The sequence below is a fragment of the Rattus norvegicus genome, chromosome 8, assembly GCF_036323735.1.
Source record: "Rattus norvegicus strain BN/NHsdMcwi chromosome 8, GRCr8, whole genome shotgun sequence".
In the NCBI taxonomy this organism is placed as follows: Eukaryota; Metazoa; Chordata; class Mammalia; order Rodentia; family Muridae; genus Rattus; species Rattus norvegicus.
Genome location: NC_086026.1, coordinates 75,345,270 through 75,362,090, shown reverse-complemented (window position 1 = coordinate 75,362,090; position 16,821 = coordinate 75,345,270). Strand labels below are relative to the sequence as shown.

At 38.7% G+C, this 16,821-nt stretch overlaps 1 protein-coding gene across 15 annotated transcripts in view; it reads right to left on the bottom strand.

Annotated features, from left to right (window-relative positions):
- Csnk1g1 (casein kinase 1, gamma 1) overlaps window positions 1-16,821 on the bottom strand; it is a 137,589-nt gene that overhangs the window by 110,249 nt on the left and 10,519 nt on the right. For 2 of the 15 annotated variants that reach the window (XM_039082075.2, XM_063266071.1), the window contains exon 2: window positions 16,094-16,169. The exons of 9 other annotated variants lie outside the window; for them this stretch is intronic. The gene's annotated coding sequence lies outside the window, so the exon portion shown is untranslated. Of the gene's footprint in view, window positions 1-13,451; window positions 13,930-16,093; window positions 16,170-16,821 lie in introns of those variants that run through there. 4 more of the 15 variants (XM_039082074.2, XM_063266070.1, XM_063266072.1 and 1 more) reach the window with 3 other exon arrangements.

Genomic DNA, 16,821 nt, shown 5'->3' with positions numbered 1-16,821 from the left:
TTGTTATTGTTGATTTTGCTTCTGGGTAGTTCTTGAGATGGAACCCACAGAAGGCCTCAAACATGCTGAGCAAGCACACTCCATTAAGATCCCCTCCAACCCAAACCCATGGCTACTCTAAATAACAGGTTTGAAAGCTCCATAATTATAACTACCTTGAATTACTTACTATAAACCTTAGGATTTAATCTATATCCTAAGTTTAGAGATGTAGTTGTCTGACAGAATATGGTTAAGAAATGGCTGGAAAATAAAACCCCCTAAAACTCAAATATGGTGGATCCTAAGGATTCTGCTTACAGCATGTGTGTCACACTATGTGTATCACAGTTTCAATCCTTTCCTTACGAATGAGAACCTCTGTGTCTCAATTTTGCTAGTTTTCCTGTGATTTAATTATGTTTAGTTTTACTCTTGGCTGCAATAGAACTTGCTATATAGAACAGTATGGCCTCCAACTCACAGAGATCTGCCTACCTCTACCACCTCAGTGTTGGGATTAAGAGCATGCCCATCACATCTGGCAGTTTTACTGTGGTTAAGGTAAGGGCAGCAAAAGGAAAGGTGTGCATATGTACCTAAAATTTGTTTTCTTTTCAATGCTGACGATGGAATCCATGGCCTTGCTCATCCTGAACAGAACTCTTTACCACTGTGGCTGGCAAGAAGCATTAGCAGGTAGAAGGTGTTCATCTAACTCTGACAATGAGAATTTAAACCATGGAACCCACATGGTGGAAGGAAAGAAATGACTCCCACAAACTGCCCCCTGACCTCCAGATTTGCAAGCCTATACATGCACACATACATAAAGAAACTTAAGTTTTAAAAATTATTTTGAAAGGAAAAAGCAGCTAATATGGAAGGTTGTTTCAAAGTTGGAAACATTAGAGACTTTCTCCTCTCTATCAGATCAGAGCTACTAGAACAAGATGCTTAGCTGTTCTTTGCCTTGATTAGTACATGATCTGAGCTCAATCCCCAGAACCCACAAGACAGAAGGAGAGATGGAACTCCCAGACATTGTCAAGTTATCCTTCAATGTCCACATGTGGGCTATGATGAACACTCATGCATACATACATGCAAAACAAATGCAAACTTTTTTTTAAGGAGCTGGAGTCTCACTATGTTGCTTAGGCTGGTTCTGAGCTCCTGCTTTCAAGGGCTCCTGCTTCAATCTCCCAAGAAACTAGAATTACAATGTCACTACCATGCTCAGTTTAAGAAATATCTTTGACATAGTCATTAAAATGATCTCATTTCTCAAAGATAATGCTGCAAAGAATGGTTAGCTTTAGTCCATTCATGACAGTCTAGGGGAAGCTATCTGGTTCCTTAAAGTTTACCACAGAGAAAGGGTAAGAGAAGGAGCCAGCAAAGAGAAAGAAAGAAGGATAAAAAGACTGAGTAGGAAAGAGATGGGAAAGAGAAAGAAAGAAGGATAAAAGACTGAGTAGAAAAGAGAAAGAAAAAAAAAAAGAACCCAAAAAAAAAAAAAAAGAAAAGAGAAAGAAAGAGATGGGGACAGTATCATAGACATAAAGTAAAAATATGAATGAAATGCTTGAGTGTATTGATTTTGTTTATGGCATTATAGCCAATATGCTGATATTTTAATTATAATCTTTGCATAGGAGAATGTGGTTATCATCTGTTTAATCCTTATTATTTTCCAATAAATACTTTCACATTGCTTATAAGCAACAAAAAACTTTCTAAGGCTTATTTTAATGCTTTGTTGTTTATGTTTAGCACTGAGGATCAAATTCAGGGTTTCTGATATGTTATGCAGTTGTGTATCACTCACTGAGTCACATTCCCAACCTTCTGGTTAATTTCCTTCTTTCTTCTTATGAGACAGGGTCTCATTAAGTAGCCTTAAACTCATAATCCACCTGCTTCAGATTTCAAAGTGCCTCAGATTACAAGTATGTGCTCTATATTTAATTTTTTTAAAGTTGTTTAATCAACTTATACCTTTATTAATTGACATATAATAAAAATAATTTCGGGCTGGAGAGATGGCTCAGCGGTTAAGAGCACCCGACTGCTCTTCCAGAGGTCATGAGTTCAATTCCCAGCAACCACATGGTGGCTCACAACCATCTGTAAAGAGATCCGATGCCCTCTTCTGGTGTATCTGAAGACAGCTACAGTGTACTTATATATAATAAATGAATAAATCTTTAAAAAAAAAAATAATTTCTAGCTGGGTGTGCCATCCACTGTCTTTAATCCCAGCACTCCAGAGGCAGACACAGATCTCTATGAATTCTAGGTTAGCCTGGTTTACATAATGAGTTTCAAGATATCCAGGACTATACATTGAGATCCTGTCTAAAAAAAGTAAATAAGTAAAAGTTTCTGATAAAACACATTTTATACTGACCTACAAACATTCAAAATTTTAGTATAATAACAGAAAACCAGGAAATTTATGTTTATTTTTAGATTATATACACTGCTTAAACATGAGATTAAGAGGATGGTGGCGAACCTCTGATCCCACCACTCAGGCAGGCAGATCTCTGTGAGTTTGAGGCGAGCTTGATCTACAGAGTGAGTTCCTGGACAGCCAAGGCTCCTAGAGAAACCTGCCTCAAAAACAAAACAAAACAAAACAAAACAAAACAAAACAAAACAAAACAAAAACAAAACAAAACACAAAACAAAACAAATAGCAAAAAACAAGGGCCAGAGAGATGGCTCAATTCTGAGTTAAATTCCCAGCAACCACATGGTGGCTCACAATCATCTATAATGGGATCTGATGCCCTCTTGCTTGTAGGTATTTACAGAAAGGTATATAAGCAAAAAGAGCACATAAATAAATCTTTAAGAAAAAGGAGCATAAAAACAAAACCATGAGCTTAAGGTACAACAAAAGGATACTATTTTTTTTTCTTTTTGTTTTTGTTCCTTTAAAGCTGGATCTCATATAGTACATGCTGGCCTCTACCTAGGGATGACCTTGAACTCCTGATTCTCTTCCTTCCACTTCTCAAGTGGGATTACAGATAAGATCAGGCCAGACAAGAATGCTACTTTCTTAGCTAAAAATCACAAGGATGTGTCTAGTCAGTTTTTACACCTTTTCTACACTGGATATTAATTTCTGCAAGGTTACTTTCCAATTATTTTAATTGCCTTTTAAAAGTTAAAATGTCCAGACACTAAGACTTACATGTGTTCAGCACTGATCATGCATGGAACGGTAACATTTTGGTAGAATAACCAAAGCTGTTTATTTGATTTGATTCTTTTTAATGGAAGCCTGTTGGGCTAATCACACTGCATCTGACCCAGCACTGACTGGCACACATCCCTACGCTTGTGTAGAAAGATCTGGAGAATTTGTGTTAGTGATTGCCCTTCCTCTCCCATTTATATCTAGCACTTTATGACATAGGAAACAGAGAGAATGTGCAGTGTTACCTGGGGTCATTGTGCAATAATGCTGCTAAAGTTGCCGCACATGTGGGTTAGTGTGACACTTAATACTCATGTAAGCACATGTCTTGTAGACATTTTAAAATATAAAGCTTTAACTGGAGTCAGAGAAGCGAGCAGTTCGAACACTGTATCACTGTATAGAAATTCTTAGTGGAATTCCACTTTTTTAAAATAAAAAAATAAAGGGAAGCCAAGTGTAGTCATTCAAAAAAAAAATGCTATTTTCTAGGAGCATCATACTCAGTGAACTTGAAAGAGGGTGTGTGTGTGTGTGTGTGTGTGTGTGTGTGTGTGTGTGTGTGTGTTGTGTTGTGTTAGTTATATGAACGTGCATGTCTTTACCTGTCTGAGTTAATGCCCTTTATGTCCTGAAAAGAACATTGCAGTCCCTGGAATTGTGAGTTACAGGCAATTGTGAGCCACCATGTGGGTGCTAGGAATCAAACCAGGGTCCTCTGCAAGAGCAGTAAACATTCTTTTCTCTTTCTTCAGCCCCCAAAGAAGTGTTTTCAGTTTAGGACCTAAGTTATGAGGCTTGTCAATTTGAAGTATTGGTATCTTATATCCAATAAGTGATACTTAAACTTCACCAAAGCCATGTTCTCATCACTCCCTCAGTTCCTCCACCACAACAGTGTTTCTATTTTTAATTCTTTAATGATACATATGGAAGAATTAACAAAGATTCTGGTCTACAGAGCAGAGTTCCAAGACAACTAGGGCTACACAGAGAAACTATGACTTCAAACAAACAAACACAGCGCCGCCGCCCCCCCACCCCCCAAAGAGCAACTTAATGTATACAGGAGCTGGAGAGATGGCTTAGCAGTTAAGAGCACACACTATTCTTAAAAAAGAAGGACCCAAATTTGGCTCTATGTACCTGCGTTAGCTCAAAACCACCTGAAACTCCAGCACTAAGGGACCTGATGCCCTGTCTGATTGCTGTCGGTACTCTGAGTACTCTCTGGCATGCAAGTGCGCTCTCTCTCTCTCTCTCTCTCTCTCTCTCTCTCTCTCTCTCTCTCCTATGCATGTGGCATGTGAGGGAATACACACACACACACACACACACACACACACACACACACACACACACCCTGCATTTAACTGTAAAAAATTAATTAGAAAAAAATTTTTTGCATGTCCAGGAACAGTGTTTGCTCAGCATTTGGAGGACCAAGGAGATTAGTCTGGGCTACATATCATAATTAATAATAAAAATACAAACAATAAAAGAGATGAGTATGAATAGAACAAACTGGAAAACATCCATAACCACTAGGGATGGAGCTAGTTGACTGAGTGCTTGCCTGGATAAACAAGGCTCTGACTGGATCCCTAGAACTACAAATACCATGTGTGGTGATGCATACCTGTGATCTCAGCACCTAGAAGTAGAAGCAGGAAGTTCAAGAGTTCAAGGTCAACTTCAGTTACACAGTAAGTTTTGAGACTAACTTAAGCTATGAAAAGCTTGTCTCAAAAACATCCACCATCACCAGGAAAAAAACCAAACACAACAAGAAACACCCCACCATATATATAGTACTGTATGATCCAGCTACACACATCCTGGGTAAATATCCAAAGCTCTATGTGAGCATATTCCAGAGATACTTGAACATTTGTGCTCACTGCTGTACTAGTCACAGTAAATTGAGATACAGAACCAGATTAGATGTCTATCAACATACAAATGGATAAAGAAAATTTGGTGTATACATGCAACAGATTTTATTCGGCAGTAAAGAGAAGTCGAAATTACGACATTTAAAAGAAAATGGATAGAACTGGAGATTTTTTTTTTTTAAGGATTATTTATTTGGGTTGGGGATTTAGCTCAGTGGTAGAGTGCTTGCCTAGGAAGCGCAAGGCCCTGGGTTCGGTCCCCAGCTCCGAAAAAAAGAACCAAAAAAAAAAAAAGAATTATTTATTTTATTTATATGAGTACATTGTAGTTGTTTTCAGACACACCAGAAGGAGGGCATCAGACCCCATTACAGATGGTTGTGAGCCACCATGTGGTTGCTGGGAATTGAACTCAGGACCTCTGCAAGAGCAGTCAGTGCTCTTAACTGCTGAGCCATCTCTCCAGCCCAGAACTGGAGATTTTTATAGTAAGCGAAATAAACCAGAATCAAAAGGATATAGATGGTGTGGTTTTCTTCCTACATGTGGGATCTAGATTTAAATTCTGTATATGTAGGACATGAAAGTAGAAGGGACTATGAAAGAAAAAAATCTACAGGCAGGTGGGAGGAGGAGATCAAGAGGTTAATGCAATATATTCAATAAAAGAAAAGAGGAGAGCTATGGGGGCTGGCAGTAGAGGAAAAGGGGAAAGAAAGGGGAGGGCAGTTGGAGAATAAAACAGATGATGATGATGCCTAGCATAATTAGGACACGGTTATTTGGGGAGTGTGGTGGATTGTATTTGCTTGGCCCAGAGAGTGGCACTATTAGCTGTGACCTCGTTGGAGGAAGTATGTCACTGTGGGTGTGTGCTTTAAGACACTCCTCCTAGCTGCCTGGAAGGCAGTCTTCTCCTATTGGCCTTCAGATGAAGACATAGAACTCTCAGCTCCTCCTGCACCATGCTTGCCTGCACTCTGCTATGCTCCCGCCTTGGTGATAGTGGACTGAACCTCTGAACCTGTAAACCAGCCCCAATTAAATGTTGTCCTTTTAAGAGCTGCTTTGGTCATAGTATCTTTTCACAGAAGTAAAACCCTAACTAAGAAGGGACATAATAAATAACTACAGATAAGAGATTTTTAATACCATGGTAAGACCAAAGCCAAGAAGAGGAAGGGAAAAGTTAAGGAAGGACGGCTTTAACCACAGCATTTAAGAGACAGAGACAGGTTGATCTTGGATTTCCAGGTCAGCCTAGACTACAAAGTGAGATTTTGTATCAAAAACTACATGAAGTTAAACAAAAGAAAAGGAAAGGAAAATGTTGGGTGTGGTAGTATACAGGTATACACCTTTAATCCCAGCCCTCTAGAGGCAGAACCATGTGAATCTTTGGGAGTTCAAAGCTAGCCTGGTCTGTATACACAGTGAGTTCCAGGACAGCCAGAGCTACAAAACTCTTGACTCTCTGCATGTGTCTGTCTGTCTGTCACACACACACACAGAGAGAGAGAGAGAGAGAGAGAGAGAGAGAGAGAGAGAGAGAGAGAGAGAGAGAGAGAGGAGAAGGAGAAGGAGGAGGAGGAGAAGGAGGAGAAAGAGAAGGAGAAGGAGGAGAAGGAGAAGGAGAAGGAGAAGAAGGAGAAGGAGAAGGAGAAGAAGCAGCAGCAGCAGCAGCAGCAGCAGCAGCAGCAGCAGCAGCAGCAGCAGCAGCAGCAGCATGTAATCCCAGAGGCAGGAGACTTGCCCACAAATTTCAGGACAATTTGAGCTACATAGCGAGTGCCAATTCTTCCAGTGCTACACAGCAGAATAAATATCAAAATTTAAAGGTGTGGTGGTGTACACTTTTAATCCCAGCACTCAAGAGGCAGATACAGGCAGATATCTGTAAGTTTGAGTTCTGTTTGATCTACATGGCAATGTCTCAAAAAAGGATAGGGGAAGACTGCAGAAAAAAGAATTAGCAATTACAAAGAGATGTGGTCAAGAGAGTGTAGTCTCTAATACACAGACTCTCAAACCATGGTCTAGTGGCCAAGAGCACGAGCATCTTCTGGTTAATTTGTTTAAAATGAACATTTTGGGATCCCATGCAAGAAGAGTTCAATTGGAAAATCTTAAAAGTACAACTATGATAAACTCTCTAAGGGATTCTGATGCACACTACATACTTAAGAGTCAACTAGGCAAGTCTGATCAGAGAACTAGAATTACATCTAATTAAAGGAAGCGGTAGCATGTGCTTTCATTTCAAGTGCATAGGGCTTTGTATGCTAACATTAAATTAGGAGAAAAACAGAGAAAGTCCTCTGCTTCTATGGCCCTGTTCCTCTTAATTATCACTGCTCTCAGGAACTGAAAAATATATTCTTTTAAGCTCTCCAAAGAAACATGACAAAACATGACCGTGTGCATGCCCAAGAACCACCGACCTGTATTACAGTATTTTGATTTGCTTGCTTGCTCCTTTTTTTTTTTTTTTTTTTTTTTTTGGTGATGAGTACAAAAGCCAGGGCCTTGCACATGCTAACTACATTCTTTGTTTTGTTTTGTTGTTTTGTTTTGTTTCAAGACAGGGTTTTTCTTTGCAGCCCTGATTGTCCAGGAACTCTATAGACCTATTACATCAAGAACTGGGATTTACTTCTCTCTTTTCCTAGAAACAATACCAAGATTTATTCACTTGAAACAAATCAGTCTAGGATTTTTTTCAGCACCAAATAGTGTCCTAAATCTTGAGCAGAGCATTTCCAATTACAAATGCTCAGGGCAAACTTCTTTCTTCCTCTAATCAAAGTTGAGGTTGAAAGGCAAAAGTCCTTTGAACACTTTTCATGGCTAGGCTAATTTTCTTCTCTTGTGTTTTTTGCAGCAAGCGTAGACACTTTGGGAGTGGTTTTAATTTTAGGCAGGTCAACCTCTGGTGTTTCTCAATCTATTATTACGGCTCCTTTTTGTTGACTTGTGAGTTCTACGCATATCTCTCTGCATACAATAGTCTTGCTAGTCAGGTTACTTCAAACTCATTTAGTAACCCAGACTGTCTCTGATCTCCTAATCCTCCTAGTTCAGCCTCCCTACTTCTAGGCATTCACCTCCACACTTGTCCCCCACTTACATCTCTTAAAAAATAAGACTCATTTGGAACCAGAAGATGCCCTAAGGCAGTAGGTGCTTGGTGCCTGACCAGTTATTTGAGTACTCTTTTGCCCTTTTAAAAATGGATTTTAAAAAATGTGTACTCGTGTTATGTCTATGAGGTGGTTTAAATATTCTTGGTCCATAGGGACTAAAACTATTGGGAAGTGTGGCCTTGTTGGAGGAAGTGTGTCATTGTGGGGGTAGGCTTTGAGACCCTCCTCCTAGCTGCATGCAAGCTAGTCTCCTGTCTCTTTGGTTAAAAAGGTTGAACTCCAAACTCCTCCAGCACCATGTCTGCCTGGGCCCTGCCATGCTTCTTGCCATGAAAATGAACTGAACCTCAGAACCTGTAAGCCAGCGCCAATTAAATGTCCCTTATAAGAGTTGCCTTGTTCATGGTGTCTCTTTACAGCAATGGAAACCCTAACTAAGACAATCTACCTGTATGGATGTAAGCTATGAGTATGTCTGGTGCCTATAGAGGTCAGAAAGAGGGTATAAAACCGCCTGGAACTGGAGTTACAGATGATTGTGCATCAACATGTGGTACTAGGAACTGAGTCTGAGTCCTCTGCAAGAGCAGATAAGTGTTCTTAACCACTGAGCCATCTCTCCAGCCCAACAGTTTTTATTTTAAAGCTACATACATCTCACTCTTCATGGCCTATCAAAAATTACTCAAATATATTTTTATGACCTAAATCAATTCAATCCCAATATTATAATGTGCTAATAAAAGGAAGTGGGCTGAAATCATTAACAAGTAAATGACTATTATTTCAACATATCTTAGAGAGAAATAATAATGGTTTCACAAGATCAAGGTAGGGGGAAAATGCTGATTCACAACGTGGTTAAATAGTAAAGCAACAGGAAGCAAATCCAGAGAAAAAGGAACATCAGAACATATATGCCTCAATTTCTTTATTGGTAAAATAAGAATGACCACAGAACAAGAACAAATCTAATCAGAGATGTGGGCCTATCCACCTAAGAGTTATTTACCCTTATCCTTGTTCTTTCTGTAAAACAGCTTTAAGGCAGCATGTGAAAAGGCAGAGTGGGCTGGAGAGATGGCTTAGTGGTTAAGAGTACCGACTGTTCTTCCAGGGTCCTGAGTTCAAATTCCCGCAACCACATAGTGGCTCACAACCATCTGTAATAGGATCTGATGCCTTCTTTTGGTATGTCTGAAGAACTACAGTGTACTCATATATAATAAATCTTTTTAAAAAAGGCAGAGATTATTAAATCAGTTAGATACAAAATATCTATACTAGTAAGAGACCTCTCTTTGGATCCACACAGAGAGCTGAAGGAGCTGCTACTTGTGTATTCACATTAAATGACAACCTTGAAGACAGCTTCAATTTTCAACAGTGAATACAACTATCCTGTATGACTCCATACTGAATTTGCCAAAGCCTCAACATGACTTTTGAGTCTACATGCAATACTAATGATAGTAATAGGGGGTTAGGACCTTAGCTCTATTGGTAGAGTGCTTCTGTAGTATGCATGGAAGCACTGGGTTCATCCCCAGTACAGCAACACAGTGAGCTCTAGACCAGTCAGGGCTATGTAAATCTGCAAAAATTAAAACAGCAGTATGATAAGAACAACAGCAGAGTACCAGTTATATTTCAAAATCTTAAAAGCACTGAGTAAATAAACAAAATGCCTAAGTAGAAGCTAGCAAGACCACTTACTAGATAAAGGTGCTTGCCACACAAACCTGACTATCAGAGTTCAACCACTAGAACCCACAAAAAGATGGAAGGAAAGAAGTAACTTTCAGAAGTTGTCTTCTGGGGCTGGAGAGATGGCTCAGCGGTTAAGAACACCGACTGCTCTTCCAGAGGTCCTGAGTTCAATTCCCAGCAACCACATGATGGTTCACAATCATCGGTAATGGGATCTGATGCCCTCTTCTGGTGTCTGAAGACAGCTACAGTGCACTCACATTATACATTAAATAAATAATATAAAAAAAGTTGTCTTCTAACCTACATATGAATACTGTAATATACATGTGTCTACCTACACACACACACACACACACAGAGAGAGAGAGAGAGAGAGAGAGAGAGAGAGAGAGAGAGAGAAAGAGAAAGACTGGACCACCACAAACAAACAGAGCAAATAAAACCCAAAGTTTTATTTATATTTTAGCATTGCTTTGGGAAACATTATTTAAAACCAATCCCACTCTCGTAAGTTTGCTCTCAATTTAGCTACTCAGCAGAAGCATCCAATATACCCAGGAGAGTCCCATGACCCTCAGCCAAATTCCTGGATCAACGAATTATAGTACGATGGAGGCTATGGACATGGTTTAGTGTAAAAAGTCTAAGTAAAGAAGCACAAGGACCTGAGTTAATCTCAGGCACTCAAGTAAAAAGCCAGGCATGATGGCACACAACTATAAATCAAGTGCTGGGGAAGCAGAGGCAGATAAATTATTAGGGCTGGCTGGATAGTAAACCTAGCTTACTGAAGTGATAAGTTGAGAGAGAGAGAGAGAGAGAGAGAGAGAGAGAGAGAGAGAGAGACAGAGACAGAGACAGAGACAGACAGACAGACAGTCAGACTGAGACTCTAAAAACAAAGGTGAGAGAGGGGAATGATGGCTCATCAGTTAAAAACAGAGAACCCGAGTTCAGTTATCAATACCCACATCGCACAGCTGACAGATGCCTGTGATTCCATCTGTAAGGAATGTGACATCTCTGGGCTACAAGGACATCTGCATTCATGTATACAATACCACAAACAGACAAGAAATTAAAACAATCTGGATGTGGTAGCTCACACTTTTAAGCCCAGCATATGGAGGCAGAGGCAGGTGGGTCTATTTGAGTTCAATGCCAACTTGCTGTACAAAGTGAGTCCTAGAACAACAGGGCTGTATAGTAAGACCCTGTCTCAAATGAAGAAACAAACCTTTGAGGCTAAAGAGATCACTGGGGCATTAAAAGCAATACCTGCTCTTCCAGAGGACCCAGCTTCAATTTCCAGCACTCACTTGGTGGCTCATGACTTTTATTTCTAGGGGTTCTGACTACCTCTTCTAACCTTCCTGGGCACCAAGTACACATACGATACACATACATACATGCAGATAAAACATTCATACATATAAAATCAAGTAAGTCTAAAAAAATTAAGGAATGCCAGCCTTGGTGGTGCACACCTTTAATCCCAGCATTTAGGAAGGGGAGGCAGATAGATCTCTGAGTACCAGGCCAGCCAAGACTAAACACATTGAGATTCTGTTTAATTAACTCAGGTAAATTAAGAAAAGCATTCACCCCCAGCTCCGAAAAAAAGAAAAAAGAAAAAAGAAAAAAAAAAAGAAAAGAAAAGCATTCACACTCATTTTGTATATGAGCCCAGTTCAGTTCCCAGCACCTACACTGAGCATCTTACAACTGCCTGTACCACCTCCTGCAGGGGATCCAACATCCTCTTCTGGCCTCTGAAAGCATATGTGCACACACACAAATACACATATAAATACACATAAGAAATAAACTGGGGCTAGAGAGATAGCTCATTGATTAAGAATACATTACTCTTGCAGAGGACTTGAGTTCAGTTCCCAGCATTCACATCAGTTAGCTCATAAATGTCTGTAACTCTAACTCCAGAGAGACCCAACACCTGGCTGTCACATGCACACACTCACACCAACAAACATAATTAAAACAAAACAAACACCACAGGTGGAAGACTGCTGAGAAAGACACCTGAGGCTCGCCTCTGCTTTCACCTGCATCTCTAGATGGAGGCAGGAGAATCAGCACATGGAGAGTTCAACACCAGGCTACCTAAAGCACTGAAATCAGTAACAGAACAATAACAAAACCCCACAAATAAAAAACTCACAAATACCAAACTGTTAAAATTTCTCTATGCAAATGCAAGTATTTATACTTTGTTTTAAAGTTTTAAAACACTGGCTCATTTGGTAGGGACTATGTCTTAGTTTTGTAGCACCTTACAATACTTAAAAGTCTTGATGAGTTGAATATTACTGTTTATAACAGTTAAATGTTACTATCTAAATTAAAATGCTATTTTCAAATAAATAACCCAAGAGTTTGATGGGGAAAAAGTAGTGAGGCTAGGGCGATCAGTTAACACAGAATGTGTAACTGAGAAAACACGAGGATGTGAGTTCCAATCCTACACACCTTCCTAAAAGGAGCCAGGCATGAACTGTGCTTGCCTGCAGCCCAGCACTGAACAGCAGAGAGAGGTGGACCCTCACAACTCAATGGTCAGACAGCCTTGCCAAAAGACCAAGCTTCCAGTTTAGTGAGAGCTTGTCTCTGAAGGTGGTAAGGTAGAGAGGGACAGAGGAAGATACTTGATGTCTTCTTGTGGCCTCCACATGCATAGGGGCACCCCCCAACCCATTTATAAAGAGGCACCCATACACACATGCATACACATGTAGGTACTGCTTTTACACACACGTAAAATAAGAAAAATACACATTATACCAAAAGTAATACTACTGTATCTACAGAACTAGTTCCAGGACATTACATGACATTACAACTAAGTTACACTAAATTCAGAATGTTATAAAAAAAAACAATATATATATATATATATATATATATATATATATGTATATGCTACAGTTAGTGAAAAATTAAATTCTATGATGCCCTGTTTCTAGGACTGGAACTTCACTATTCCATGACTACAGTATCAACGTGTTATGTCCCTTTTTATAAAGCACACCAGAGAATAACCTCACGTAGAGGCATAAACTCCCTTCTGGTCATTCTAGTTAAAGTACAACAAAATCTGCACATTTTTATGAATGATAATCCAGAAGTCGGATCTTCTAATAATATAAGGAATACATTTTGAGTATTAAAACTAATTTGGATCTCTCCAAATAAAAATGTATTTGATGAATATGAATAATCTAGTATACCCTTATATAATTCAGTATGAAAAGAAAATCAATGCAAGAAATCTAGAGTTGAATAGAAAAGAATGTCTCATGAAGAGAAACAGAATGTTAAAGAATAAGGACTAAAGATTCTGAATTCTAAACACAGGTAAGCTCCTGACCCAAGTCAACATTTCTCAATCACAAATTAGTAGGAATATTCAAATATAAGTTACAAAATGCTTGAAAAACCTTAAAAAGATTTTTTTTAAACTAAAGAGAAAAAACTCATTGTCCTAACCTGCTCCACACAAATCCCAATGGCCTTGAAATCAGTACTGGTAAGTGTGGCAACTTGGATTGAAAGTACGCTTGGTAACTGCAAAGCAGTGTTTCAAGGACTGAGCTTAGGTTAATCACAGCTGAGTACATAAAGACATTTATGCTGTCAGTACTGTCCTAACAAAAAGCTAAATTTCAAGGCACAGCACAGCCTTGCCTGTGAGAAGGCTAAAACTTCAGGACCAAGGGAAACTGTTAACTCTATAAAATGCAGTAAAAAGTGGGTATTCTTTATTAAATGCTTGTTTCATTTAATGAATCTCACATGTCTAGAGTAGACACTCAGCTCCTACTTTAGCCAGGAAAGCTAGGCAGAGCTGTTAATGGATAAGCACTATGGGAATAACCCAAAACAAAACATCCAAACCTAGCGGTGTCTGTCTGTCTGTCTGTCTGCCTGTCCACCCCCCACATGTATGTATGTATGTATGTATGTATGTATGTATGTATGTATGTGTCTTTCTCTGTCTCTCCCACTCCAACCCACCCCTAACAACCCTACTCCCCGCCCTGTGACTTTTCCATTTTTTTCTTTTCTGTATCTAAGAAAAAATTTTCAAGATAGGCTTCAATAATCAGATACAATAAATAACTTTAAAATATACCTTAGAAGTAATGTATATATAATATATGTATATATATTATTTAATAACTATTAGGAAGAAGAGGGACTATACAGAAGCAAAATGAGTAGGAAATAGAACTGTAGAAAAAAAATTGCAAAAAGAGACAGAAACCAAAAATTATAAAAAGATAGGAAAAAATGAAAGCTAAATAGAAGTCCTCTCTTACAAAATACTTTAATCTTTTTAAATTTTATAAACTGTACTGATTTGTATGTGTGCACATGAGTTCACATTCATGACTAACAATTCCAAGAAGAAATCAAGAAGGAAATGAGACAATTACCACTCAATAGCCTAAGGTAGAAGAAAAGTTCAAGGTTACCAGGGTCTGCCTACTATCTTTGAGGGGAAAAAAAAAAAACCAGATGATCATGAGTTCAAAAATCATCCCAAACCCCCCAACTATATAACCTGGGGATACCGTAGACTGTGTCTCAAAAACAAGAAAAAAGAAAAGGACCAGGACCACTTGGCTTTTGCAAATACATTCATGCAAAACAACTGGTTTGGAACCTAGTGCTCATTATCTACTTCTGCCTTGGGCAGAAGAATGGCTTAGGAAAGAAATAACTCCCCCAAGCTGTACTCTGACCTCATACACATTGTGAGATATGCACATGCAAAAGTGCGCCTGTACATGTGCGCGCACACACACACACACACACACACACGCACGCACACAACATAAATGTGATAAAATTTTTAACGTATTTGCTCCCCAAAAGAATTTATATTTATAAGAAATTTCCAGCTGATGCTGATGCTGCTAATCAAGAAAGGACAGAGGATAGTGGTGCACACCTTTAATCCCACCAGTGTCAGTGGTCTCTTGTGAGTTTGAAGCCAGCTTGAGTTCAATTCCCAGCAACCACATGGTGGTTCACAACCATCTGTAATGGGATCTGATGCCCTCTTCTGGTGTGTCTGACTGAAGACAGCTACAGTGTACTCATATAAATAAAATAAAATCTTAAAAAAAAAAACAAAAACAAAAAACAAGACCCTAGATGAGCTGAGGTGATATACAACCTTAATCCCAGCATTTGGGAGAGAGAGGCAGATGAATCTCTGTGAGTTTGTGGGCAACTATCTACAGAGAGAGTTCTAAGATGGCCAGGGTTACACACACAGAAACTGTCTTGAACTACACATACACGCCCAACGCAGATTCTAGTCTGTCACTTTATATTTACTTCTCCTTATATTACAGTTTTATTTTGTTGTTGCTGTTATGGTTTTCACCAAATAAGTCTTGGAATGTGCCCTATTAACCCTCTTCTAGCCTGTTTTCTTACCAAATCAAATCATAACCATCTAGCCAGATGGTAGTTGGCACATAGCTTTAATCTCAGCACTCTGAGTTCAAGGCCAGTCTGGTCTACAGAGCAAGTTTCAGGACAGCCAAAGCTACACAGAAAAACCTTGTCTTGGAAAAACTAATTAATTAGTTAATGAATTAAATACAATTAATTAATTAAAAATAGTCATCATCTAAGCATATGGTTTTCAATACTGCTTACCCAGTGCAAACACCTGAAAAGGCTTGTTTTTTAAAATATCTGGTTATTGACGCAAGCGGTCCCCCCCCCCCCCCCGGAAGACAGAGAACAGCTTTGTGAAGTTGGGTTTCTCCCTCCATCTTATACAGGTTCTGAGTCCTATACAGCAAGGACTTTAACCCTCAAAGCTAGCTCACCAGACCCTGAATAGGTTTTTAACATCTATATCCTTTGATGCACATCTGTAGTTCCCACATTAGGGAGACTAAAGCAGAAAATGTTTGAGTTTGAGATCAACATAAGCCACAGAGAAAACATGAATACAAAGATTCTGTCTCCAATGAGTGAATGAACATATTTTTCCCCCAGATGAATAAGCTTCCCCAGGTAAATTAATGAACGAATTATGACTACTGGAATTTTCTTTCCTTTATATTCCTGCAGTATTCAGAGATTAAATCAAGTTTGCACTTAACTGTTACTCTACCTTTGAAGTCTTGTTTCTTCAACTTGATTAATAAAAGTACACACCATATCTTCATTTTTGTATCCCTATAATACAAGGATAGTGATGGATATGTGGTAGCAACTCTGACATTAGTTCTCCATTGAGTATTGATTCAATTTGGAATTCAGAGTTTTAAAATATTTCTAGTATATTTAATTCAGGAAACTACATTCTCACCTTTTAAAATATAATTATGCAACAAACTCATTTTCTTTGAGTCAGTTAGCTCCTTCCTTCCCCAATAGACAAGCAGGAGAAAAAATATTAATATACCACAATGATATGAATAATAAAATAATTAAAAGGCTTCCAAATGACTTCACAAGTTGCTTCCTTAGAGCAAACAGCTTTTCTAAATCCATTAAAGACTGTTTCAGAAACGATTAAAGAATGAAAGCACACACATTTAAAGATGCTAGAGCTCTGAACAGTTGTATGATTTGTTTTCTCAACAGATGTGCATCTCTTAAGCCCTGAATTCACCAGATGCATATTACTCTGTACTTTAAATTTTTACATAACACTCCACTCTAGTTTTATAAACACACTACCACATGAAAACAAAATTCAGCTGCTGCTTTATACCATTAAATTATTAACAGATTATCCCCATTGTGCAAAAAGAAAATTAAGGTTCATTTTAATACACTGAAATGCCTGTTCACTAAGTACAGGATATGATAACCTCACTATTAT